General features: G+C 38.9%; 1 long non-coding RNA gene across 10 annotated transcripts in view; it reads right to left on the bottom strand.

Annotated features, from left to right (window-relative positions):
• Positions 1-22,113, bottom strand: part of LOC103693221 (uncharacterized) — a 160,197-nt gene that overhangs the window by 35,311 nt on the left and 102,773 nt on the right. Inside the window, exons 1-2 of one of the 10 annotated variants that reach the window (XR_010057629.1) lie at positions 3,692-4,221; positions 61-152 (exon numbers count right to left, since the gene is read on the bottom strand). The exons of 8 other annotated variants lie outside the window; for them this stretch is intronic. This is a non-coding gene — a long non-coding RNA (uncharacterized LOC103693221). Of the gene's footprint in view, positions 1-60; positions 153-3,691; positions 4,222-22,113 lie in introns of those variants that run through there. One more of the 10 variants, XR_005493506.2, reaches the window with a different exon arrangement.

Genomic DNA, 22,113 nt, shown 5'->3' with positions numbered 1-22,113 from the left:
TGGTAGACCTGGGTTCTCATCAGAGTGCCGTACATTGCACGGGCCTCTGTAAGCCATTACCTTATGCATTCTTGTTATTCGCAGCAAAGACTTCAAAGATCAGTGCCCAAACACCTTTAAGTTCTGTTGGCTTGTTTCTTCTGTTGTCAATACTAAGAATTGCAATTGGTTTTTATATGTTATTTTCTGTGGTTGTTTCTTTCCATATGAAGATAAGGGATAGCATATTTCATAACTGGACTATAGGATACCTGGCCAATCACAGTCACTGAGAATGCAATCAGCTCTTACATAAATCTCGTTTGACGAGAAGACACACTTGGGTTAAGACATCAGGGACACCAATATAAGAAGAATGCAACAGAGTTCAGAGGGAAGACAAGAATATGGACTAAACCGATGATCCAAACAGCTAGTCTATTCTAACAGCAGTAAGAGGGATAGTTAGCTAAATTGACAAGTCCAGGGGTAGAAGTAATCCAGAAAAGAAGGGAAAGTCAGGGAGGGGGGATGCTAGAAATTACTAAGTGTAATGTGCCATCCATCTCCATTCATAAAAACTTCTATGGGGATAGTGGTGAGTGTGGGATGAATCATCTTGTTAAATGGCAAGTGATTAGACCAATTTTACACCCTCTCCTTCTCTTTTACTCTCCAGGGCTAGTTGTTTATATTTTTTATTTTACAACTATTTTCATTTTAAGAGAACTTAGGTGGTGAACTCTTACTCCATGTCATTGAACTGAGCTATAAAGTATATCCACAAAACAATCAGCTAGTGACTAAAACGTGATTGGTTTGGGAGGCAAACTGGAAAACAAACAAACACAAAACTCCACTAGCTTGTTTTGATCAGTTGACTCAAGAAAGATTCACTCAATGGACAAGTCTGTGTCCAGGACTGGGGTTCAGTGCTTATTTCCTTTTCTTGATGGTTTGCAATGCAAACTCTGGAGTTTCTAAAACAAAAATTTCAAAATAGACTAGAAGAATAACTTGCTCTGCTGGCCTGCTCCTCAGTGAAATTAGAGAAGCTATCAAAAGAAATTAAGTTCCCAGAGAATTTCCTACAGGGAATAGTTTGTCAGGAAACAGCTGCTCAGAGCAGCTACTGAAGTTTAAGAAACAGAAGAGTCCATGATAGTTTAACCAAGATCACACCCTCTTTCCACCCTGGTCTACAGAGATAGTTCTGGACAGCCAAGGTTCCTAGAAGAAATACTGTCTTGAAATCAACAATGCATACATAATGAGACCAAGCGTGCTGCTTTCTGGGAGAAGCATGGTCAGAATTCCCGCCCCCCCCCCCAGTTGTTTCCTGTTGCTAAAGCTGAGTCCCAGTGATTTGCACTTAGAGGTAAGATTCTTTCCTGAGTTCATAGCCTTCTTGTATTATGGAGGATCTACTTGGTCTTGTTTTTTAATACTATAATATATATTCTATATATTGCATATAAATATATTGCTTTATACTAATTGTAATGTGAAGTATAATATATATTGCAATTTTGGTAGGTTGATAGTATATATAATGTATATGCTTGTGCACTAATGTATATATAGTTTAAATAAAAATCTTGCATCTGGGTTGTTGAATCTCTCTAACAAGAGCCAGAGAGTAACAAAATCCCCCGAATAAAAAGGGCGAAGCACATTTGAGTTCTTCATCAGAGTTGTTCGTAGACCCACAGAAAACTATAGGACTCATTAAACAAATGTCTCCTCGCAACGGACAGAGACCATTATAAAAACTTACAACTAAATCAAAATGTAGAGAGTGAGTGACCATGTGAACCAGCTTACTGATAGAGCTACAACAGCAGTACTGCACCTAAGCCCCAGAGATCATTTCGGAAGATTCTAAGAGGCAGGTGAATAGGAAGTTTGCTGTGAGATTAAGTTCCATCCACGAAGTTTCATCCTCATGACTGCTTAAATGTGACCCAGGCCAGAAAAAAGCACCAATAGTCATACTAACATGGAATGGGGACTCAGTCCCAGACAAAGAACTGTAGGCAACCAAGGGGTGCTGAGAGCAGGAGAAGTGTTCCTTCCTACTGGGCAACCAAGGGGTGCTGAGAGCAGGAGAAGTGTTCCTTCCTACTGGGCAACCAAGGGGTGCTGAGAGCAGGAGAAGTGTTCCTTCCTACTGGGCAACCAAGGGGTGCTGAGAGCAGGAGAAGTGTTCCTTCCTACTGGGCAACCAAGGGGTGCTGAGAGCAGGAGAAGTGTTCCTTCCTACTGGGCAACCAAGGGGTGCTGAGAGCAGGAGAAGTGTTCCTTCCTACTGGGCAACCAAGGGGTGCTGAGAGCAGGAGAAGTGTTCCTTCCTACTGGGCAACCAAGGGGTGCTGAGAGCAGGAGAAGTGTTCCTTCCTACTGGGCAACCAAGGGGTGCTGAGAGCAGGAGAAGTGTTCCTTCCTACTGGGCAACCAAGGGGTGCTGAGAGCAGGAGAAGTGTTCCTTCCTACTGGGCAACCAAGGGGTGCTGAGAGCAGGAGAAGTGTTCCTTCCTACTGGGCAACCAAGGGGTGCTGAGAGCAGGAGAAGTGTTCCTTCCTACTGGGCAACCAAGGGGTGCTGAGAGCAGGAGAAGTGTTCCTTCCTACTGGGCAACCAAGGGGTGCTGAGAGCAGGAGAAGTGTTCCTTCCTACTGGGCAACCAAGGGGTGCTGAGAGCAGGAGAAGTGTTCCTTCCTACTGGGCAACCAAGGGGTGCTGAGAGCAGGAGAAGTGTTCCTTCCTACTGGGCAACCAAGGGGTGCTGAGAGCAGGAGAAGTGTTCCTTCCTACTGGGCAACCAAGGGGTGCTGAGAGCAGGAGAAGTGTTCCTTCCTACTGGGCAACCAAGGGGTGCTGAGAGCAGGAGAAGTGTTCCTTCCTACTGGGCAACCAAGGGGTGCTGAGAGCAGGAGAAGTGTTCCTTCCTACTGAAAGTTCTCAATTGGCTATCTAATACCAAGTGGCAAGCACTGAAATCATATATGTACAAGTATGTGCACTGAAATCATATACATACATTACGTAAACTGATAAAGTCATATTTATGTATTTAGAAACACATACACACAACACTAACAACAACATTTAGAGAATTAGAGGTCCTGAATTTTAGAAAGAACAAGGGGTTTATGCAAAATCTTGGAAGGAGGACAAAGGAGGGAAATTATGTTTTAAAATGTTAGTTAAAAATAAAATCTGTAAAAAGTAAGCAGAATCTGCATTATCATGGGGGTTGGGGGCAACAGGCTAGTCAGCGGATGCTGCTCTAGAAGGCAGCTGGGAGCAGATTCAGTTTATAACACAAACTAGGCCAAGTTGCTTACTAGGAGGGGCCAGGGAATAAGATTTGGAAAGAGCACTGCTAAGATCACAATGAAAATCAAACACTGATTTCAGATACTATTCTTCTCAAGAAGGGATGGATTCATCGCAGAGTAATTTGTATCTGAGGATATTATTGAAAACAATAACAATTTGATCATTAGTAGAGCTTAACAACAGAGTTTGGTCAGAAAAAAAGGAATCTTGCCAATGCAACAATTACCCGAGGGTGACCACGGGCATGCTAATGACCCCCTGAGGATGAGACTTGGAGAAAAGAAACACTGGACAGAAGGAAACAGAGTTCACTAACAAAATCCAGCAAGTCACTGAGCAGAAGAGAAAGCAAGTAATGAAAACCAAAACCTGATCCTGGAGAGAGGCGGTCTCTAGGAGCTGTAGCACATAACCTAAAATGGCCAGTTTCCAACAACAGTTGTCATGCTAAGAAATAAGAAAGTGTGATCTACACATTGGAAACTAATATAGTCAACTGCAGCTACTGCCTAGATCAGATGTCAAAGCTATGATGCATAACCAAGCCCTGGGATAGTCATTATGAACATGTTGTGGAACCAAAGGGAACTGTGACATAAGAAGCCAGGAAGGTGTGGTTACAGAAGAATCCATGAAGAGCAGCAATGTCTTCAAAATGTAGAAATATGGAGATAAACTGTATGGATGGAACAGTCCATTTGAACTGGCAGAAGAGTGAACAGCTGATATTAAAGACAATGATGTAGACCAGAAGGCAGAAATACAGAGTCATAAGGGATGAAACATTTTATAAGATACAGTGGCTAAGCTTTCCCCATGTATTGAAAAACCAATAATGTAAACTTATGGGAAGTTCTGAGTAGGATAGTAGGATAAGCATAAATAAATTCACAAAGAGACACATCAAGTAAGAAAGAGAAAATTGGCCAAGGTAAAAAAAAAATTGAAAACAATCAAATAATAATTTAAAAATTGCCGCATCACTTACAAAGGACCAAACCAGAAGGCCCTGGTATAATATAAAGTTCTCATAGTAACAACACTTCTTAATTTAACACAACCATCTTCCAAAGCTAACAGCGGGCTTTGGCAAGGTGGATTAGCAGTTAAGAGCACCAAGTATTCTTCCAGAAGACCTGTGCTTGATTACCACCACCTTTAATGATACAGATGAGGATGCTTGCAGCTAACAATCAGACTGAACATAGGGACCCCAGTGGAGGACTTAGAGAAAGGACTGAAGGAGATGAAGAGGTTTGCAACCCCATAGGAAGAACTATATCAACCAACCAGAATCTCCAGAGCTCTCGGGGACTAAACCAACCAAAGAGTGCACATGGAGGGACCCATGGCTCCAGACACATATGTAGCAGAGGATGGTCTTGTCTGGCATCAGTAGGAGGAGAAGCCCTTGGTCCTGTGAAGGTTCAATGCCCCATGGTAGGGGAATGCCAGGGTGGTGAGGTGGGAGTGGGTGGGTGGACGGGGAACATCCTCATAGAATCATGGAGAGGGAAATGGGAGGGGGGAACCAGGAAAGGGGATAACATGTGAAATGTAAATATATAAAATATATTAATATTAGGAAATTAATAAATAAAAGGAAAAAAAGAGAAGAGTGATGTGGAGAGACCATATGGACACCAGGATGATTCACCATTATGTCATCATGAAAGAGTTACCTTGGCAACACACATGAGCAGAGTGAGCAAAAGCAAGCCTAAAATGGCAAGTAATGGGGCAGATATCTGGGTGTCCATAGACTTAGAGGGACAGAATAGCTTGGAACCTACCCAGCATAGTGACAGCAGCCTGTTGATAAAAAGACCAGATCTCTGTTTCTTTTATTCAGAACCTATACAAGCTAGGTGCACACAGAACCCCCTTTCATTATCTGGGAACAAAGAGGTGCACTAAAAATACTGAAAAATACTTTTACAGTGATCCAATGCCCTTGTGGGTCCATGTGGGCACCAGGCATATACATGGAGGCAAAAATCCCCCACTCATAAAAATAAATACAAAAAAATTAAAATGGGGGCTGGAGAGATGGCTCAGCGGTTAAGAGCACTGACTGCTCTTCCAGAGGTCCTGAGTTCAAATCCCAGCAACCACATGGTGACTCACAACCATCTGTAATGAGATCTGATGCCCTCTTCTGGTGTGTCTGAGGACAGCTACAGTGTACTTATATACATAAATAAATAAATCATAAAAAAATTAAAATGATGCCAAGAAAACTGATACCAATATAAAAATAGAAAGAGGGAAGAAAAGAAGGAAGTAAGGAAGGGAGGAAGAGAGAGAGAGAAAGAGAGAGAGAGAGAGAGAGAGAGAGAGAGAAAGAGAAAGAGAGAAAGAGAGAGACTCTTGCCTTATCCTGTATGTGAAGATTCACTCAAAATCCACTGAAAAACTGACTCAATGAGGATTGCTGAGCTCAGACTTGTCAAGGGACTCTTAGATATGACCCTGAAAGCACAACTAGACTTTGCCAAAATAATAAAATTTGTGCATTAAAAAAGCTCTGTAGAATGAGAAAGAATATTGCAAAATGTATATCTGGTAAAGAACTTGAATCCACAGATTATTTATAAAGAACCTTTACATTTTTAATAATAAACAGTGCAGATAAAAATGAACAGTGAGACCAGCGAGCTCAAGTAGTTTATTTTAAGGATTTTTTCCTCTGTGTTCACATATAGGTTTATAAATGTACACGTTGTGTCCTCAGATGACAGATGAGAGAATCAGATCCCCAGGACCTTCAGTTACAGGGATTGTCAGGTACTAGATGTTGTGCTGAGAACCAAACGTATGTCTTCTGCAAGAGCAGTAAGATCTCTTAACCACTGAGTCAACCCCGCCTACCACAGTTCTCAATTTTCCTAATACTGTAATCTTTAATACAGTTTCTCATGTTGTGGTGATTCCCAGACACAAAATTATTTTCATTTATACTTCAAAAGTATAATTTACTAATCATAATATAAATATATGATATGCAAGTTATCTGATATGTGACACACTTCCTCCTCCCCCCATGAACAGGTTGTTCAACCTTTGCAGCAGTAGTGATGAACAGGTTGAGAACTATTACTACAGATGGTTATATCTCTCAGGGACCTTTACAAATGTCCAATAAGTCTATGAAAAGATGGCCACCATCATTCCCTATTAAAGAAACTAAAATGAGATTCAAATCTACCATGAGACTTTTGCTTCATATTAATTGGGATGGTTAGACTAATAAGAGAGTTCACAGTAAAAGGGGTTAAAACTGTGAAAAAACAGAGCTCTTATACACCGTTGAAGAGATAACATTGTATAATCACTTTGGGAAAATGGCCTACAATTTTCTCAAATTATTTAACAGTCTTACCATATGACCCTGCAGTAGCCCCCTCCCTGGTGTTGTAATACTCGAGAGAGGTACAAATGTATTCCCATGGAAACCTACACATCAATGCTGATAGTCATATTACTTCTCATAGCAGAAAATTAGAAATAATCAAAACATCATCAATTTACAGAGAAACAAAATGGTACATCCACACACTAGAGCATCATTAGACAATAAAAATAAATGGAGAACTAATGTTTGCTACTACATGGATGGATCTTTAAAACATGCCTACAGAAACAGTTGCAAAATTATACATATGTCTTTCCAGTCATCTGGAAGGTCATCAGAGGCTCATTGCTGAAAGAGCAGAGCAAGCATCCTTTAGAGCGATGGGCAGGCATGGGACATTGATACTGTAGTGGTAGGTTTCTTCCTGAGACAATGGAAATGTCTGAAACTGATGGTGGAGATGGATTCACTTACTTGTGAGTATATTAAAAGCCCAAGTTGTGCAAACAGTAACAAACTACCGATAATCTTAGCCCTATATACTTTAGAAATGTCTTCACTACATTAAAAACCAAACAGGAAATCCAAAGCAAATTTACCATGGGACACTAGAAAATTAATATGTGGAGCACTGGGCCATATACAAAAGGAGAAAGATCTTAAAACCACATTAAGATATGCCAAGCTATCTATACTGAAACAATATGAAACAACTTTAAAAAGAATAGTTCACAAATATTTAGTGAGAAGCTGAGAACATATTGACTTGGTAAACTTTAGGTCCATATAATTGTCATTCCAGGGGAGAACTCTGAAGCAATGAATGTTGCTTACAATTGTGTTGTAGAGAAGTCCAGCCATGGGGAATGAGAACTGCCCCCAAGGTTCCATCACACCAAAGGAAAGGGCAGCCTCTGTTCACAGTGCACTTTATTGAAGACCTATTGACAGCCTTGGTTGTAGGTTGGAGACTTACTGATGTGCCTGGTTGTGGGCAGCAAGAACAGGTAAATACCTGTGATGTGAATCAGGAGGAGGAATATATACGTAGATGCCCACATCATCATCACCATCATCACCATCATGATCATCATTGTCATAATCATCATTGTCATCACCCTGAGGGTGCCCCGAGGTTCTCATGACCCAGTGTAAACATTTGCAGAATATTCGTTCTGTAGTAAATGCTGCCTTATAATTGTGAAAGGATAATTAAGCCTCAATATTTTCTATTGTAGTCTCTGTGTATGTTTGAAATATTCCAGAACTGTATTTTTAAATTTATTCACTTTACATCCTGATCACACTCACTCTCCCCCATCTCTTCTCTTCTCTCATTCCAGTCCCACCCTTACAAATCCCTCCTATCATCCCTCCCCCTTCTCCTCAGAGAAGGAAAACTCTTGGGTACCACTCTACCCTGGGACATCCGGTTCTAGCAGGCCTAAGCACACCTTCTTCCACTGAGGTCCACAGAACCCATATTTTTTTAGCCACAAGAATTTATATGGAGACAAAAGTAAGAAAAGATATCCAAATGGATATTGCTGGTTAAAATGATCATTCCCTATTTTATAATGTAGAAGTTTAAATTTATAAGGGATAGAAGTTTATCATGGGGCAATATTTTAATGATTAAGGTGCAAAATTGTTAATTATGAGTTAAATTTGTCCAAATCTTAAGTTTCTCAGCTCTTTCTCTTTGTTAGGTACTAGGTTTTTATTGTCTGTTTGTAAAGAAACAAAACAAAGCAAGAAACCAAAAAACAACAACAACAAAACCCAAAACACACAAGCAAGAGATGTCAGACTCATTGCCCTTATTTGCAGGTGGAATGAAGGAATGAGGTGAACGGAGACTAATAATGGCAGGAATTAAGACATTGCCACCTTTTATAATACTCCTCCCAGGGCACAAGTAACCAGAGTAGTCAGTTTGCCTGCTTTTTTAATGGGAAACAAAAGAAAAAATGAAAGAATAAAAGAAAAAGGAAGAAAGACAGAAACAAAGGAAGGAAGGGAAGGAGAGAGAGAGGGAGGAAAAAAGTAAAGAAAAAGAAAGAAGAAAAGAAAAAGGAGAAAAATAAAAAAAGAAATAGGAAGGAAAAAGAAAAAGAAAGAAAAGGGAAAAAAGAAAGGAAGGAAGAGAAAAAGGAAGGAAGGAAAAAGAAAAAGAAAAGAGAAAAAAGAAAAGAAAAGAAAAAGAAAGGAAGAGAGGGAGGGAGGGAGGGAAGAAGGAAGGAAAACATTTTGAGAAAGTCATTAGGTACAAGTGAGCTAACAGAATAAACAAGAATGAGCTGGCCCAGCAAGACAGCTGGCTTCATATTAGGCAGATTAGCCTTGATCCAAGTGATCTAGTTTTACTAGGTAGAGGCACAAATAGTGAATTATGCCTATGACAAATGAAGGAGATTCTTGAAAAGAGGCTTCTCAAAGAGCTGGTTCTGAGAACTCTTAACTAGGAAATGGTTTTGATTTGAATATTCAGAGAGGTGAAAGTCTTCTTAAACTTCTTCTAGTATTAGGCTACTTGAAACTATCCACTGAGCAGGCAGATGAAGTAGATGTGCAGATGGCTTTTTAACACGACAGGGTCTCTTTCAAAGAAAATGCATACACATAGAACTAAACAAATTAAGTTTGAAAAAACAACAGTATATTTTCCAAGAGAAAAAGCAACTAGCTGTGAAACCTCTCACCACTTCTTTTCTGGAGCTCACAGAGAGAGCGCCTCAGGGCTGTCTTTTTAACTACCCAACAAGCTCTTGGAAATGAGCTTTGGCTGTGATTTAATAACACCATTTACAGGAGCAAGCCTAACTTTTCAACACCCACCAAGAGAATGGAGGCAGAGGGGTAAGTCAGTATCCAGTGAACAATTCATTATTTTCCTTCAAACCAAGATATAAATAACCATTTATTTAATTTCATGAAGGTGAAGTGGGCAGCAGCAGAAAGAGTAAATCTTTGCAGTCAGCACTGGTAGCTGTAAAACCCTCTCACTGAACCCCACAGTCCCAGTGATGTCCTGGTACTGAAGAGAAAGTATCCCGCTAGTGTTAATAGGGCTGAAAATAAAAATAAACAGTTTAATTACATGGTGGGCGTTTTTTTTTTAATGGCTTGCTGAATTTTAAAGAGCTCATCATATGTCTTTATTATTTCTAGACTCCACAAGACTTCCTCACTTGAAGTATTCAGTGAAGTGAGATCCATGCAACACATGACCACGGAGCATCCTGTTTTAAACCTTAGCGTCATTGTGCATTGTAGTACGGAAGAAGGCTGGATACAAGTACCATGGTAATCTTTCTGATCAAACTCCAACCTGAATGCCATTCCTAGCTCCAAGCAAGACAAATGCTAAATTGTGAAACATTTGCTATTACCCCCTTTTTCTTTCCTTTTTTCTTTTATTAATTTTTTTATTTACATTTTAAATCTTATCCCCTTTCCTAGTTTTCCCTCCAGAAACCTGCTATATCCCCCTGCCTATATGAGGGTGCTCTCCCCACAGTCCCTCCCACCTCCTGCCCTGACATTCCGTGACGACACTGGGGCATCATCGAGCCTTGACAGGACCAAGGGCCTCTCCTTCCATTGATGCTCAATAAGGCCATCCTTTACTACACATGCAGTTGGAGCCATAGGTTCATCCCCGTGTACTCTTGGGATGGTCGTTTAGACCCTGGGAGCTCTGGGGAATCTGATTGGTTGATATTGTTGTTCTTATGGGGTTGCAAAATCCTTCAACTCCTTTAGTACTTTCTCTAGCTCCTCCATTGGGGACCCTGTTCTCAGTTTAATGGTTGGCTTCAAGCATCCACCTCTGTATTTGTCAGGCTCTGGCACAGCCTCTCAGGAGACAGCTATAGTAGGCTCCAGTCAGCATGCACTTCTTGGCATAAACAATATTGTCTGGGTTTGGTGGCTGTTTATGGGATGGACCCCCAAGTGGTACAGTCTCTGGATGGACTTTTCTTCAGTCTCTGCCTCTACACTTAGTCTCCATATTTCCTCCTCTGAGTATTTTTGTTCCCCTTTCTAAGAAGGACTGAAGCATCCACACTTTGGTCTTTCTTCTTCTTGAGCTTCATGTAGTCTCTGAATTGTATCTTGGGTATTCTGGGCAAATATCCACTTATCAGTGAGTGCACACCATGTGTGTTCTTTTCTGATTGGGTTACCTCATTCAGGATGATATTTTCTATTTCCACCCATTCGCCTAAAATTTTCGTGAAGTCATTGTTTTTATTAACTGAGTAGTACTCCATTGTGTAAATGTACCACATTTTCTGTATCCATTCTTCCATAAAGGGACATCTGGGTTCATTCCAACTTTTGGCTATTATAAATAAGGCTGCTATGAACATAGTAGGGAATGTGTCCATGTAACAGGTCAGAACATATTTTGGGTATATGCCCAGGAGTGATATAGCAGGGTCCTCAGGTAGAATTATGTCCAAATTTCTAAGGAACCACCAGACTGCTTTCCAGAGTGGTTGTACCAGTTTGCAATCCTATCAACAATGGAGAAGTGTTCCTCTTTCACTACATCCTCACCAGCATCTGCTGTCACCTGACTTTTTGATCGTAGCCATTCTGATTGGTGTGAGATGGAATCTCAGAGTTGTTCTGATTTCCATTGCCCCATGACTAAGGATATTGAGATAGGGTTATTTGATTCTCTGGAGTCTAACTTCTTGAGATAATTGTATATATTGGATATTACTCCCCTATCGGATGTAGGATTGGTAAAGATCATTTCCCAATCTGTTGGTTGCCATTTTGTCCTAATAACAAAATGCTTTTTCCTTTGCCTTACAGAAGCTTTGAAATTTTATGAGGTCCCATATGTCTATTCTTGATTTTAGAGCATAAGCCATTAGTTTTCTGTTCAGGAAAAATTTCCCCTGTGCCTATAAGTTTGAGGCTCTTCACCATTTTCTCTTATTAGTTTCAGTATCTAGTTTTATGTGGAGGTCCTTGATCCACTTGGACTTGAGCTTTTTACAAAGAGATAAGAATGGATTGATTTGTATTCTTCTACATGCTCACCCCCAGTTGAACCATCACCATTTGTTGAAAATGCTGTCTTTTCCCCCACTGGATGGTTTTAGCTCCTTTGTCAAAGATCAAGTGACCTTAGGTGTGGGGGTTCAATTGTGCGTCTTCAATTCTATTCCATTGATCTACCTGCCTGTCTCTGAATCAATACTATACACCTTTTATCACTATTGCTCTGTAATACAACTTGAGGTTAGGGATGGTGATTCTTCCAGAAGTTCTTTTATTGTTGAGAAGAGTTTTCACTATCCTTTTTTTTTTTGTTATTCCAAATGAAATTTCATATTGTTCTTTCTAACTCTGTGAAGAATTGAGTTGGAATTTTGATGAGGATTGCATTGAATCTGTAGATTGCTTCCAGCAAAATGGACATTTTTACTATATTAATCCTGCCAATCCATGAGCATGGGAGATCTTTTCATCTTCTGAGACCTTCTTCAATTTCTTTATGTATCCAGTCTACTAGTCTATGTCTTTTTATTGAGGAATTGGGTCCATTGATATTGAGAGATATTAGGGACCAATGATTGTTGTTTCCTATTATTTTTGTTGTTAGAGGTGGAATTAGGTTTGTGTGGTTATATTTTTTTGCGGTTTTGTTGAAGATTACATTCTTGCCTTTTCTAAGGTGTAGTTTCCCTCCTTGTGTTGGACTTTCCCTTTGTAGGGCTGGAGTTGCGGGAAGATACTGTATAAATTTGATTTTGTCATGGAATATGTTGGTTTCTCCATCTATGTTGTGAGTTTTGATGGATATAATAGCCTGGGCTGGCATTTGTGTTCTCTTAGGGTCTATATGACACCTGCGCAGGATCTTCTGGCTTTCATAGTCTCTGGTGTGAAGTCTGGTGTGATTCTGATAGGTCTGTCTTTATATGTTCCTTGACATTTTTCCCTTACTGCTTTTAATAGTTTTTGTTTTGTGCATTTGTTAATTTGACTATTATGTGACAGGAGGAATTTCTTTTCTGGTCCAACCTATTTAGAATTCTCTAGGCTTCTTGTATGTTCATGGGCATCTCTTTCTTTAGGTTAGGGAAGTTTTCTATAATTTTGTTAAAGATATTTACTGGCCTTTTAAATTGGGAGCCTTCACTCTCTTCTATACCTATTATTCTTAGGTTTGATCTTCTCATTGTGTCCTAGATTCCTGGATATTTTGGACTAGGAGCTTTTTGTGTTTTGCATTTTCTTTGACTGTTTTGTCAATGTTTTCTATGGCATCTTCTCCTCCCGAGATTCTCTCTTCTCTCTCTTGTATTCTGTTGGTGATGCTTGTATCTATGACTACTGACCTCTTTCCTAGGTTTTAAATCTCCAGAGTTGTCTTTTTTATGATTTCCTTATTGTTTCTATTTCCATTTTTAGATCCTTGATGGTTTTGTTCAATTCCTTCACCTGTTTGGTTGTGTTTTCATATAATTCTTTAAGAGGTTTTAGTGTTTCCTCATTAAGGGTTTCTACCTATTTACCTGTGTTGCCCTTTATTTCCTTAAGGAACCTATTTATGTTCTTCTTAAAGTCCTCCATCATCATGAAATGTGATTATAAATCAGAATCTTGCTTTTCCAGTGTGTTGGGGTATCTAGGACTTGCTGTACTGGAATAACTGGGTTCTGGTGATGCCAAGCAGCCTTGGTTTCTGTAGCTTAGGTTCTTATACTTGCCTCTTGCCATCTGGTTATCTCTGGTGTTAGCTGGTTTTGCTGTCTCTGACAGTGACTTGACCTTCCTGCAAGCCTGTGTGTTAGCACTTCTGGGAGACCAGTTCTATTTAGGTGGGACTTGAGTAGCAAGAGCTGTGGCACAGGGTCAGTTCCAGGCATAGACGGAAACTGGAAGGATCCTGCCCCAGACTGCTCCTTGGTTCCTGTGTTCTGAGGGCTCCAGGCAGGTCCCTCTCAGCAGAAGTAGTGGTCATACCTTTGCTCTCAGGTGAGTCAGCACTGTTGGAAATCTAGCTCTTTCCCAGAGGGACTTGGGCATAGAAAGCCTTGGCACAGTGTCAGCTCTGGACACAGACAAAAACCAGAAGCCCACTCTTTCATTTATCTTTGTGATCTCCAAATTACAGATGAAAACAAAGTTGGGGGAAGACAAATGAGAGAGCAGGAAAAAGGAAAGCAAAGTGGAAAAGAAGGAAAGAAAGATGAATGGAAGGAACTTATTAAGACAGGCAAAGAGGAGCAGGAAAAATAGCTCAGTGTGTAAGAGAACTGTCTGCCCTTCCAGCAGTCCCACATGGCAACTCACCACTATCTGTAACTTCAGTTTCAGATGAAACTGATAACCCCATACTGTCATACATGCAGGCAAAACACCAATGCACATAAAATAAAAAATCTTTAAAACCCTAAGGAATAGAAATAAAACCTATAATTTTTATATTAACAAAATACCACTGTACAAACTGTCTTTTAGGACACGTCTCACAGGTGGACAAGCTTGCCACAGGACTTTCTTTTTGAAAAATAAAATCTATTAGAAACAGCACATTTGTCTCAAGATGAAAATTCTATTTTATAATGACTGAAATAGGTTTCCTACAGTGTCTGCTAGCATTAGTTCTAAGTTCCCTTTATTTCAAGGAATATTGGTCTCGATAATGTTTTGGAAGTCAGCACTGGGTGGGAATTTCGCATGGTGATATTTGGCTGTGTAGAAAAGAAGTGAGATCAGTTCTACTGAGACAGAAGAGAAAGCTAAGGCACACAGAGAAGGAACATCTCTGCAGGAGAGCTCACAACTGTGAGCATCGTGGACACATTCATCTCCTAGCAGCTAAAGTCCCTGACGTTCTAAGGGATGTACGTCTAGCATTTTTCTGGTCTAAGATGAGGAAGGTTCAGTCCATTATCATAATACTTAGCTCATGGAACTGTCAGCGTTCATCATAGTCTCCACTTGTTTTACAAGTTTGATCCCAAGTAGATGTTGAAAGGTAGGTAACCTGTATCACCACTCTGTTTTAGCTTCCATCCTCCTCTCTCCACTCCATAATTACTCTGACATATTTAGCAGGTGAACTTGGAACTCCCCTTTTCCCAGCACACTCTGTGATGTTTTGAGGAGATGTGCTTGGTTTATGGCACCCTTCATTGCCTAATCTTTTTCTCCCATCTTTGCTCCTTTGTTTTGTGTTCACCTCTACATTTGATATCAGTGCATAGGAAATCATAATGTAAATCCATTACAAATTTTATATCTTTCACCTCGATGTAGTCTTCCATTTTCTGCGACCACATATAATTTCTTCAGTCAGTATTCTATAGCATGTCTTTTTATAGAGTTTCTCTGCTTGTGTTGCTAGATGGCAGATTATAAGAATAATAAAAAAGAATATAAAAAATATTGCTAAAGAGACATCAGAAGGTGTGACTTATTGTTCATAAATCTCAAAGTGATAAAATCATTTCTAATTCTCATCTCAGTTTTCACTTATTTTTATTACTGATGAACTTCAATACCTTTAGTTATCACCATTTTCTTCTGTTCTTCTGAGAATTGTGTACTAATATTTATTACTTATTTTTCAATTAGGTCTTTTAACCACAGATTTTCATGTATGTATTCAAGACATCAGATCAGCTTTATAGTATTGTTCTTAAAAGTAAACTAGTGTTGAACTCTAGGATATACGTTTATAAGCATATATGCATAATACCAAAGTAATGCAAAGAAACAATCCTCAAAGGGACATTCAAGAATGCATTGCTTTGGCTTTATACATGTTGATTTAAGTGGAGAGCAGAAAGAGAAAACTCGACCTTTGATCCAAAAGATAAAGAAAATCATTTGTAAGTTTATAAACATTAAATAATCAATTGTGATGATTCTGAAATAAATATATCTCTTCCTGACTCTATACATACACTGCAAAATTGTATATGTAATATCAGACTTATATAATAATAGGTTAAATACTTATGATAAGTAATGAAAGATTAAGGAAGTTTGAATGGATCAATAGCAGATATTGTATAATTAAATTATTTTAAAGGTGAAAACTCATTGGACTTTATAGACTGTGTTATTTCATTAATTTAAATATCTACTAGTGAATTAAAGAAAGATATCCTAAAAAGTTTGGAGAGTTTTGCCTTACCTTGGCATATGTCAAGTAATAAAAACCTATGGAAGACATATTCAAAGGAAAAATAGATGAATTCACATTAAATTAGAAAGAAACATTCCCAGTGCACTATATATCAATTCAGGTCCCCAGACAATTAACAAACAAAACACCAAACTAAAACAATAACAAAAAACAAGAAAAGAAAACAAAACACATGACATGAAAGACAAGAAAAAGCTTCAAAGTTTCAAATCTCATCATAGAAAACTAATAAAGTAAATTCCTAAGACTCCTTTAATGAAAAAATTCAACTTGTTTCTTGAAGGTAGTTCTCCCAAATTAACATTCTTTGATTATATAAACTTCACCTAGCTATAAGACAGAAAAATCAAACAAAATTTTATTGACAATATTATGGGAAACTGAATTATTTGGATATCATATTAACAAGAATATAAATGTCTGTTGATATAATTTTAACAAATAATAGACTTAAAATAAATATCAATTATAGCAATTTTGCAATCATAGGAAAATATAACAAGTATTAATTATAGCTAAAATGCCCAGAAACTTACTAATAATTTAATAATCAAAATTATTACTTGGAATTTGAAAACCCTGAGAAATATTATATGATTAGATATAATATTAAGTAATTAGAATCTATACATGCTAAGTAAACTCTAAAATAGATTAGATATTAAGAGTTCGTAACCATTAGAACAATATTGCTTTGTAGTCCTAAAGGAACGGACATACATTTTGGAACAAAATTCACCATTCAGTGACAAACCCATGTACACATGGGAACTTGACCATTGTCATGAGGCAGGCACATAGAAGGGTAGGACACAGTTGACATGTGGTGGCACATTGAAGGTCAGGGTGCAGATTGTGCAGCAGAAGATTCTAGAAAGAGATCCCTGTCCTACAGCAATTATAGAACTAAACTATTGAATGATTAAAGTGATAATGTTGAGTAATATGTCCTAAGAAATTAAAAGAAGATTTTGAGAAAAATGTCAAATAATAATTATATCAAATGGTGTGGAAGATCACACTTAGGAGTTCTAAAACTTAGACAATGGATGAAAAGCCCAGGTCTTGGATCTTTGTAGTAGGTCCCCATTAAGAAAAAAACCAACTTGGATTGGTTTCTGATGTACAAAAATGTTTAAATTACTATTTAACATATGAGTTCTGAGAACACCACTGGAATGAGTATTCAAAGTCTAAAGGACAGCATAAATAAGAGAAGGCCTGGGGTGCTTGTAGAGCTATGATCCACTGTAGTAGTGCCCTCTGACATTGTCCTGTGCAATATTGGTATTTCTATGATAGTCTCAGGTCATGGTACAAAAACACCTATAAGTGTCAGTGTCCTGGGTAATATTGTATATATAATACCAAGTTACTCAGGATCCACTGAGAACCAATGTCTTTATCCCCCAGTAGGAAGTGTAATACCTTGACTAATCCCACTCATCAATTAAATGAGGATGTGCACATTCTGTGAAGCAAATGTGGTAGAAAAAGAACGTGGAAGAAAGCTGGAGAGACAGCTCTGTGGTAAAAAAAAATTCTTTCTGCTCTTGCAAAAGACCCAGGCTCAGTTTTCAGCACAGATATTGTGGCTCACAACCATCTGTAACTCTGACGATGCCTGCACCACCAGTGTGTGAATATCTGGTGTAGGTCTGTGGGATTGAAAGAAAACACGTGCACGGGTCACCTGTTTTCAGAGAGTACCACCAAGGTTTACTGAGATCTCCTTATATACCCGAGGCAAAAAGCCGTGGAAAAACAACAAGGCAGTTGAAAATCCCCAACCAGGAAAACAGGAAAGTCTGTGTGGTGAAAAGTCCCGGGCCCAATCAGGGGTATAAACAACTTAACAACAACAAGCTGGAAGACTTGTGGGGGTGAAGGGTACCATGGAAAGTCCTGGCCCTAAATCAGGGGCTAAGAGCAGCTACCAAGGGTGTAAACAAATTCTTGCTATAGTAGGCTAAAAGGCTCAGCAAGGGGGAAGGGAAACACCCCAAGGTAGGGCCCAACAATTCCCCCTCTTTTTTTTAAGTAGCACCTGTTAGGATAAATCTGGGGTTCCAAAACTTTCCCATCTCTGAAAACCCTGCCAAGTCTCAGGGTTTCTGTCTTAGGCGAGTATGGTCCCAGAAGGTTGCCTGTCTTTGGCTAACTACTTGTTGTACAAACTGAGACTAATTTGGGCCGATGGATTATTCCCGGCCAATGAAAACCAAATCTGTTTGGTTTCAGCCTGAGACTGGATCTGTTGGTACTTCAAAACAGCCCAAAAGCAGCTGCTAAGAGCGAGCAATCAAGATAAGCATTTAAATTCCCAACAGCCTTGTTGCTATTAAGGACCTTAACAGGGTTACACACATAGAATGATGAAAGGTAGAACAAGATATAACATGGGATTCCCAGAGAAAAGTCCAATTGAGAGCAGTTTGTTGGTTGAGATTAAAAATGACCAACTGACAAACTTGAGCCTCGGGACCAAAGGGAAGACCAACTTTTCTGCTGCAAGTGACCTGCCTGGTGAACTCAAGACACAGGCCCACAGGAACAGCTGAAGACCTGTAGAGAGGAAAAACTACACGCCCGAAAGCAGAACACTCTGTCCCCATAACTGGCTGAAAGAAAACAGGAAAACAGGTCTACAGCACTCCTGACACACAGGCTTATAGGACAGTTTAGCCACTGTCAGAAATAGCAGAACAAAGTAACACTAGAGATAATCTGATGGCGAGAGGCAAGCTCAGGAACCCAAGCAACAGAAACCAAGACTACATGGCATCATCGGAGCCCAATTCTCCCAGGAAAATAAACATGGAATATCCAAACACACCAGAAAAGCAAGATCTAGTTTCAAAATCATATTTGATCATGATGCTGGAGGACTTCAAGAAAGACGTGAAGAACTCCCTTAGAGAACAAATAGAAGCCTACAGAGAGGAATCGCAAAAATGCCTGAAAGAATTCCAGGAAAACATAAATAAACAAGTAGAAACCCATAGAGAGGAGACACAAAAATCCCTGAAAGAATTCCAGGAAAACACAATCAAACAGTTGAAGGAATTAAAAATGGAAATAGAAGCAATCAAGAAAGAGCACATGGAAACAACCCTGGATATAGAAAACCAAAAGAAGAGACAAGGAGCTGTAGATGCAAGCTTCACCAACAGAATACAAGAGATGGAAGAGAGAATCTCGGGAGCAGAAGATTCCATAGAAATCACTGACTCAACTGTCAAAGATAATGTAAAGCAGAAAAAGCTACTGGTCCAAAACATACAGGAAATCCAGGACTCAATGAGAAGATCAAACCTAAGGATAATAGGTATAGAAGAGAGTGAAGACTCCCAGCTCAAAGGACCAGTAAATATCTTCAACAAAATCATAGAAGAAAACTTCCGTTACCTAAAAAAAGAGATACCCATAGGCATACAAGAAGCCTACAGAACTCCAAATAGATTGGACCAGAAAAGAAACACCTCCCGTCACATAATTGTCAAAACACCAAACACACAAAATAAAGAAAGAATATTAAAAGCAGTAAGGGAAAAAGGTCAAGTAACATATAAAGGCAGACCTATCAGAATCACACCAGACTCTTCGCCAGAAACTATGAAGGCCAGAAGATCCTGGACATATGTCATACAGACCCTAAGAGAACACAAATGCCAGCACAGGTTACTGTATCCTGCAAAACTCTCAAATAACATAGATGGAGAAACCAAGATATTCCATGACAAAACCAAATTTACACAATATCTTTCTACAAATCCAGCACTACAAAGGATAATAAAGGGTAAAGCCCAACATAAGAAGGCAAACTATACCCTAGAAGAAGCAAGAAACTAATCATCTTGGCAACAAAACAAAGAGAAGAAAAGCACACAAACATAACCTCACATCCAAATATGAATATAACAGTAAGCAATAATCACTATTCCTTAATATCTCTCAACATCAATGGCCTCAACTCCCCAATAAAAAGACACAGATTAACAAACTGGATACGCAACAAGCACCCTGCATTCTGCTGCCTACAGGAAACACACCTCAGAGAAAAGGCAGACACTACCTCAGAGTGAAAGGCTGGAAAACAACTTTCCAAGCAAATGGTCAGAAGAAGCAAGCTGGAGTAGCCATTCTAATATCAAATAAAATCAATTTTCAATTAAAAGTCATCAAAAAAGATAAGGAAGGACACTTCATATTCATCAAAGGAAAAATCCACCAAGATGAACTCTCAATCCTAAATATCTATGCCCCAAATAGAAGGGCACCTACATACGTAAAAGAAACCTTACTAAAGCTCAAAACACACATTGCACCTTACACAATAATAATGGGAGATTTCAACACCCCACTCTCATCAATGGACAGATCATGGAAACAGAAATTAAACAGAGATGTCGACAGACTAAGAGAAGTCATGACTTAACGGATATTTATTGAACATTCTATCCTAAAGCAAAAGGATATACCTTCTTCTCAGCTCCTCATGGTACTTTCTCCAAAATTGACCATATAATTGGTCAAAAAACGGGCCTCAACAGGTACAGAAAGATAGAAATAATCCCATGCGTGCTATCAGACCACCACGGCCTAAAACTGGTCTTCAATAACAATAAGGGAAGAATGACCACATATACGTGGAAATTGAACAATGCACTACTCAATGATAACCTAGTCAAGGAAGAAATAAAGAAAGAAATTAAAAACTTTTTAGAATTTAATGAAAATGAAGGTACAACATACCCAAACTTATGGGACACAATGAAAGCTGTGCTAAGAGGAAAACTCATAGCGCTGTGTGCCTGCAGGAAGAAACAGGAAAGAGCATATGTCAACAGCTTGACAGCACACCTAAAAGCTCTAGAGCAAAAAGAAGCAAATACACCCAGGAGGAGTAGAAGGCAGGAAATAATCAAACTCAGAGCTGAAATCAACCAAGTAGAAACAAAAAGGACCATAGAAAGAATCAACAGAACCAAAAGTTGGTTCTTTGAGAAAATCAAGAAGATAGATAGACCCTTAGCCAGACTAACGAGAGGACCCAGAGAGTGTGTCCAAATTAACAAAATCAGGAATGAAAAGGGAGACATAACTACAGATTCAGAGGAAATTCAAAAAATCATCAGATCTTACTATAAAAGCCTATATTCAACAAAACTTGAAAATCTACAGGAAATGGACAATTTCCTAGACAAATACCAGGTGCCGAAGTTAAATCAGGAACAGATAAACCATTAAACAACCCCATAAGTCCTAAGGAAATAGAAGCAGTCATTAAAGGTCTCCCAACCAAAAAGAGCCCAGGTCCAGACGGGTTTAGTGCAGAATTCTATCAAACCTTCATAGAAGACCTCATACCAATATTATCCAAACTATTCCACAAAATTCAAACAGATGAATCACCCCCGAATTCCTTCTATGAAGCCACAATTACTCTTATACCTAAACCACACAAAGACCCAACAAAGAAAGAGAACTTCAGACCAATTTCCCTTATGAATATCGACGCAAAAATACTCAATAAAATTCTGGCAAACCGAATCCAAGAGCACATCAAAACAATCATCCACCATGATCAAGTAGGCTTCATCCCAGGCATGCAGGGATGGTTTAATATACGGAAAACCATCAACGTGATCCATTATATAAACAAACTGAAAGAACAAAACCACGTGATCATTTCATTAGATGCTGAGAAAGCATTTGACAAAATTCAATACCCCTTCATGATAAAAGTCCTGGAAAGAATAGGAATTCAAGGCCCATACCTAAACATAGTAAAAGCCATATACAGCAAACCAGTTGCTAACATTAAACTAAATGGAGAGAAACTTGAAGCAATCCCACTAAAATCAGGGACTAGACAAGGCTGCCCACTCTCTCCCTACTTATTCAATATAGTTCTTGAAGTTCTAGCCAGAGCAATCAGACAACAAAAGGAAGTCAAGGGGATACAGATCGGAAAAAAGAATTCAAAATATCACTATTTGCAGATGATATGATAGTTTATTTAAGTGATCCCAAAAGTTCCACCAGAGATCTACTAAAGCTGATAAACAACTTCAGCAAAGTGGCTGGGTATAAAATTAACTCAAATAAATCAGTAGCCTTCCTCTACACAAAAGAGAAACAAGCCGAGAAAGAAATTAGGGAAACGACACCCTTCATAATAGACCCAAATAATATAAAGTACCTCGGTGTGACTTTAACCAAGCAATTAAAAGATCTGTACAATAA

Source organism: Rattus norvegicus, chromosome 14, assembly GCF_036323735.1.
Source record: "Rattus norvegicus strain BN/NHsdMcwi chromosome 14, GRCr8, whole genome shotgun sequence".
Lineage (NCBI taxonomy): Eukaryota > Metazoa > Chordata > Mammalia > Rodentia > Muridae > Rattus > Rattus norvegicus.
Note: the sequence above shows the minus strand (reverse complement) of the source record. Positions and strands in the feature narration are given on the sequence as shown.